The 7,077-nt window shown below is 39.2% G+C and overlaps 1 pseudogene; it reads right to left on the reverse strand.

The window, feature by feature from the left end:
* Positions 1–569: 569 nt before the first annotated feature.
* On the reverse strand, positions 570–6,646 carry LOC149227080 (uncharacterized; annotated as a pseudogene).
* Between the last annotated feature and the right edge of the window lie 431 nt (positions 6,647–7,077).

The raw sequence follows: 7,077 nt of genomic DNA on the forward strand, positions 1-7,077 counted from the left end.
CAGTGTCTACATCAGAGCTCTCCAATTTTCGTGCATTTTTCAGTATGGAGGTATAATGCTCCATTTTTGTAACTAATGAATGTAACTTCTTTTGATGCCATTTTTAATTAAGGCCTCTCAAATGATCGAGCAGGGCCCGGAGACATAGTCCAGGAGGGACGAACTCCGTTATCAAGTTCTTGTATTCTTATGCTCTTCTTCTTCTTTCTCTCACGTGTGCACATTTAAGTTTCTCTTTGGTTAAGCTACAAACTGTATATGTGATTCTTTTAATGCATCTATAAACAAAAGATAACCTGGGTCAAGGCTCTGATACCACTTGATCCGGATTATCTTTTGTTTATAGACACATTAAAAGAATCACATATACAGTTTGTAGCTTAACCAAAGAGAAACTTTAAATGTGCACATGTGAGAGAAAGAAGAAGAAGAGCATAAGAAGACAAGAACTTGATAACAGAGTTCGTCCCTCCTGGACTACGTCTCTGGGCCTTGCTCGATCAATGGGGAGACCTTAATTAAAAATGGCACCAAAAGAGGTTACATTCATCAGTTACAAAAATGAAGCATTATACCTCTATGCTGAAAAATGCTAGAAAATTGGAGAGCTCTGTTGCAGAAACTGACACCACCATTGGATTCCCGTTGCCGAGAAGTGCAAAATCGATATAAAACTTGCCAAATTCTGAAACTGGATCAAAATCACCCTCCTGCGAAAACTCTGCTCAGACAAAATTCCACCAATATTTCTGAGTGGTCAGGGTTCCGCCACCTTGTCTCGAAATTTGTGCTCGTTGATCTCTCCCTTGCAAATGGTAAAAAAATAAGTTTATATAACTTAGGGCGGATTAAACCATAATGTGGTTATGGTTTATATTTATCATATACCACTTTACATTTGATATATATTATTTTTTTAAACTTTATTAGGGGGTGGGTCCGTACTCCACGGGACCGCACCCATCCCATCCCCAACCTACGGAAATCTGGTGTTGTACATTGATGTGTGTGTGGGCGGTGGGACCACCACGTGGCTGCCCCCAACCATGCCGTATCTTCATGTATCTCCGTTGCAATCTTTACCATATACCAAGCATAACCATTATGCATTGGATACGTTATAACTTGTTTACATTGGTTACAACCATGCTGCCACGTATTGCCTCCCTTATTCGTTGGTCCCATAACCTTTGTTGGGATGTGTTTTATATGGCATGCGTATATTTGATGGTTACAAACCTTTACCATATATGGTATATACATATCACACGTTGGTTATAACCTTCCACCTTTTGTTATATAACCATATGCTATATATGGTTTGTGTTGTTACGTTGGTTTGTACCATATGTTGAATGGGATATACCATATTATTATATGGTTTTATATATATATATATATATTTTGGTTGTTATTTTTTTGGTTTGGTAAAATATATGTTTTTATTTATATAGTTAATTTGAATAACTATATAAAATTGTAGTTATAATCAAAATATCTCATGTTTCTTTGTGTAGGTTTAGGAGGCTAATAAAGAGCTTTTATGTGTCAGTGTTTGATGGGCTGTCATGTGGGTCCCACGTGCTGATTGGGATGTCATGTGGCGCACTGTGGACCCCATTTTTCCTCTGCCATACCAATCTTTGAAGAGCTCTATCTTTTGCATATGAGCTCATATTGACAAACCATTTGCGCCACCGCGATTAGGAAGACGAGCCTTCTCAACTGATGCCATCAAATTCTCCTTTATGCCATTTCGAATTCTGAGCCTTTATCCATCCCCTTGGTGTCTCGAGATCCTCCTGGATCACCATGTGTCTAGAATACTGCAAATTGAACCTTTGTCTGACATGGTGAATGTTGAGGATGATCATCTTGAACTTATTTTTGGTCCAGCTATAGAAGGTTAGCTAGAAGATAGTGAAGTCCCGCCCTTTTATTTGAGCCTTAGACTACATGAGTATATTCTTCATAATGCTATGCTTGATTCTGAAGCTTCCCACAATTTGATGCCCAAGGCTATCATGGAAAAGTTGGGCTTGGATATCACCTGACAATATCATGATTTGTATTCATTTGATTCTGGTAGAGTTCGCTGCATTGGTCTCATCATAGATTTGGTGGTTTCCTTAGATCAAATCCCAGCCAAGAATGTTTTGGACGTGGTAGTAGCTGATATACCACCTCGATTTGGTATGTTGTTATCTAGATCGTGGGGAGCCAAACTTAAAGGCACTTTACAACTTGACTTCTCTTATGCTACAATCCCTGTTTTCGGTCAGTTGAGGAAGTTATACCAAGAAAAGAAGATGAAATATATGATCACTTGTAAAGAGAAGCCCATAAATCATCTGATAAATGTTGTACATACAAATTTAGAGTCTTTTGTTTTGTAAACCGATAGTGGATTGAATGATGTAGACATTCAATTCGTAAAAGTAGATGATGTACCAGACATTTCCGAAGGTTTTAGAGTAGTTCTTAATCAAGAAAAGAAAAAAGTGGCAATTCCTTCTGAGCAGCCTCCACAGGAGCAGAAAGTCAGTGAAGAACAGAAAAATGAAGCAACCAGCAAAGGTAAGATCGAAGCAAAAGCAGAATTCCAACATCTAGAAGATGAAGACAACCTTTGGAGCATGGATTTCGATGGTGCTTTGGGTAAGGATGGTGCGTGTATTGGAATTTGGATTCGAAGTCTTGTTTTTCAACCAGACAAAGTCCCAAGTAATGTTAGAGTGTGTTCCTATAAATGAGCTTTCAATTGCTCTAATAATGAAGCAGAGTATGAGACATCCATGGGTAGCCCTATTGTTTCTTGTTTGGAAGGAGGGAGAGTTTCCAAGAACCTTTTGGGATCTCAGAATTCATATGATTAGATCTGATCATTTAAATACTCAATCTCCTTCTCAAATTTTTCAACAACTAACTCAAAGAAACCAATTTTACCTTTAGGAGGAAACTTCGGAGATCTCAAACATTGAAGCACGGTAATGAAAAATACCTCATCTATTTCAATATCCACTAATTGATCTCTAACTTCTTTTAAGAATTCACAAAACACAGGATTTGCCACATACCCTACCATCTTATTTTAGTACATGAATTGATCAGTGAGCGCTGTAATCTCTGGATTGAGTTGGAGTCGCCAGGTGAATGTTTCAGCCTTCATATGTCTAACCACTGTCCACCATCAGCAACCAGAACTGAAACTTGAACGACTTTTTCCCAGAGAAGATCTGTCACCTCGTTTCCTGGCAATGGCCCCAATATGTTAGCACTCAGAATGAACCTCAAGGCTGAGAGAAGGCAATTCTGAGGTAACCACAGAACAAGCTTTTGATTTGGCATCTAACCCTGCCAGACCAGAGAGGGCTCTCTCTTTTCCAACTGAGGGTGGCTGAAATAAATGAATCTTAGGCTAGCTATGAAGTACGGGGATTTGATTGAAAGTTGTGGGTCAAGAAAAGCAAGAGAAGGGACCATTGGGTTATGGAGTTGAGGCTAGTTTCTGCCAGAAAACTTGGGGCAAAGTAAGTGCAATGCTCAGCCAGATAAAAAATGTAAATGAGAGAAGAAAAGAGGAGAAAACTAGTTGCCCTGCAAGTATCAATCAAGGGACGGATCTACAGTGGCAGCATTAGAAGAAAACGTAACACAGGGTTACTCAACAAGAGCATCTAACAGAGGATGGATTCTACAAAGATAACCCGTACATTTAACAACAAAATCATTGCGTAAGGAGCATCATGCGTGGATGGATTCCTTACACTTCCCTTAGATAATACTATAACAAGAATTAGCAGAAAAAACAAAGTATGTAAGTGAGTTTACAAGGAACACATGTTGGACATTAAACACTGTGATGTATACCAAATCTAAAGGGCAAAAACTGCTCCATTAAAAATAATATTCAGAAGAAGCTTTACATAGTCCAATGCAGCCTCACTCTGCTACAAAAACTGAACCCTTAAATCTTCAAAAATCACCCTATATATACCCTATTACATATTAATTGTGATTTCCTAAACATAGGAATCAAAATAATTAAAATAGAAAACACAAACAACTAAATATGTTTTTATGCGGTCAAATAAAATAAATCAAACTTATAACTAAGGAATTAAATCACATCAAAACAGAACAATAGGTTTGCTACCACAAGTCGAATTGTTGAAGGTGTCATTGCTAGAAATCTGGGATTTTTTGAGATGCTGATCGATCATCTTCCACCTGCACCTTATAGATGCCTTGGGTTCTTGAAATATTTGCCTTTTGTTCGTTGAATGTTTTGAATACTGCCACCTTTCCTTCAAAAAATCAATGCTGTTGATTTCATGGCTAAAATACTTGCCATCAGTTCCTAGAAAGATTCGAATAATGCCACATCTAGTTATGATTCTTCATCACTATCATTCCTAAAAACTGATGACACTTTGGAAATAACTTTTTCTTTCTTGGAGGCAACACCTGAAGAAGTCTTGGAAGGAGCAACCTTGGTTGCAATGCCAAACTTTAATGTCTTTCGCTAATCCTGCACTGCAAGAGATGTTGTAGTTCTTACTGTGCCAGAGGTTGGGAAAGAACATGAGTCCTCTTGTTGCTGTTGTGACCTTTGGGCATCCGAAAATCTAAACAAATTTAACCATTTCCCTTTCCATCCCATTTTCTGCAATAGCCTGAATCCAATATTTGAGGATGTTAACTGTGTGTCTACAGATGCCTACTCCAAATTGTCAGTATCTAGATTTTCAATCGGTCTATGATTGATAGGCAAATGGAAATCTTCACCCAGATCCTCAACAAGAGATGCTTCATATGCCTCTTCATGCTTTCGCTGACGTTTTTCCCGAGCACTCATTCCATTTTGACTATTAGACCACCGGTTCTCCTTTTTGACAAATCAACTTTGCTACACGACTCTTCTCATCAAGATCTCCATGTTTTCTTTTTGGTTATCCTTCACATGCTACAGCTGCTAAATGATCAATCTGACCATAAAGGAAGCATTTGTCTTGTTGCCCAGGTGTAAACACAATCTCTCTCAAAATATAATGGCTTTCACCATAATGTCTCTTGCAGTGTAATGGGTTTCATATGATGTCTTTGGCACACTGTAATGGCTCTTACATCATGGAAATGTTTCTCGCAGATGATGGGCACATAAGCAGTGCCCCACGACTAGCTCCACAAGGCAAAATGCCTCCAATTAATATTGAGAAAATGGGTTGAATATACCAAGCTTGCTTTGGAATCTAAGGATGGCCCTACGCGCAGCACCAAAGGGGTACATGCAACGCCCCTAGACGTGCAGTGCAAAAGGGCTACATGCAGCGCCCCTAAACTCTCTATAGCAGATGATCATTCCAAAACAAAAGAAATCCTTCGGAAGATGCCCACACGGGCTCTAATATTATTGCCTTTCGTGGTCACTGCAGATGATTTTTTGCCACTAAAATTCTCCAGCTAGTATGCGCTCAATTCATGTCGATCACCGTCATGTTTTTCGACGAGTCCAAGGGTGCAACATATATAGATGACCACACTTTTCTGAATGGGATTTATCCCACATGCAAGCAGCAAAATAAAACGTAGTTATTTATAATACTTACCACTCACAACATATTTTGACGCGTTGTGCACATTATACACCTCCTTAGATTGGCTTGGCTTGAGGTTTTGATTTGTGTGTTGTGGCTGCATGGTGCATGGAATTTGGAGCTGAGCTTGGCCTTCAACAACACTTCCATGGGACCAATACTCTTATTAGTTTCCATAGTTGCTTCAATAATTGCCTTCTCCTCTTCTGGAGAAGTAAAATCTCTCTAAGTGCAGAAGCCAAAGCTTCCTCATAATCTGTACCACTTTTGGAAGAAGATTGAGCAAACTTTGATTGAGATGCTAGTTTCGATAAGAGCCACTGCATGAAGCTTGAGATAGGGCTAATTGTGGCAAACATTTTTAACATGTGGCATCTCTTGTCGAACTAGCTCAATGACACGTTTGATTAAAAACTTTCCAAGATTGATTTCCAGCTAGACCACGTTGGTATGGCAGGATGTAGATACCCAAAGCAGTGATGGCCTGCTCCCAATCTCTGTTTCAAATCATGGAGGTTGCTAATAGGATGTACAACTTCATATGCCACAATCTTCTCCAGTAAAGATGCAGGATCATCCCAGGTAATGCGATGGAGTTCGAGGACAGCTGGACTCAACCATGTTGCCAACTTTTCCAAGGATCTCAGCAATGGAATGTTTTCCTCTCCAATAGCTCCATTAACATCTACTTGGAGATCAACCAAGAACTTCAAGCCACCAGGATGTGCATTCAATCACTCAAACAATGTTATATATAATGGCTTTAGAGCATGTTGCAAATTTTTCTCCATCCTATATAAAGCTGACACACACCCTTCCTCATCCAAGTCAGACTACTGAGCATGATCATCACTCTGCAATCTGAGATATTGCTGGATAAGTTCTCGAATGTGAACCTTGTTAACACCAAACTGGGTAGCAAGTGCAATGAGGGATTTCTGACGATTTTCTGATCCAAGTGTTTGGTAACCCTATGAAAATTCAGTGAGAGTCAGATCAACAATATCTGTCTTTTTCATGTGAATTGCTCCATGCATTAACTTTTGCATAGTTTCTAGCATCCTTTAGTTCTACTTTTCTTGCAAACCCACTTCCCAGGAACCAGAGTAAGTGGAGGGTTTGTGCTTCCATGGTTTGATGTTTAGACTTGTGTGTTGTGACTATTTATATTTTCCAATTCTGTAATAATTTACCTTCCTACATCATAAGAACCTCCATATGACTGTCCAGTTTGAAGATATTGTAGATGCTGAGACTGAGGTGCTAGTTGCATTGGCATAGAACTTCTGCAATAATCTCGTTCTCTCAATAGCATAGTTTGAAACCGAGTGAAGGAGGCACCAATTCTAGGATCAATTTCCTGTCTGGCATCAACTGCATCTGCAAAAAACTGATTTGGACGGACCAACCTCTGCATAGATTCATGGATATCTCTTTCAATCAAAGCAGAGAAATGAGCTCGCCATATGTTGAGATAAGG

The sequence above is a fragment of the Pinus tabuliformis genome, chromosome J, assembly GCF_031772625.1.
Source record: "Pinus tabuliformis cultivar Carrire ecotype Pingquan chromosome J, CPIR1, whole genome shotgun sequence".
Lineage (NCBI taxonomy): Eukaryota > Viridiplantae > Streptophyta > Pinopsida > Pinales > Pinaceae > Pinus > Pinus tabuliformis.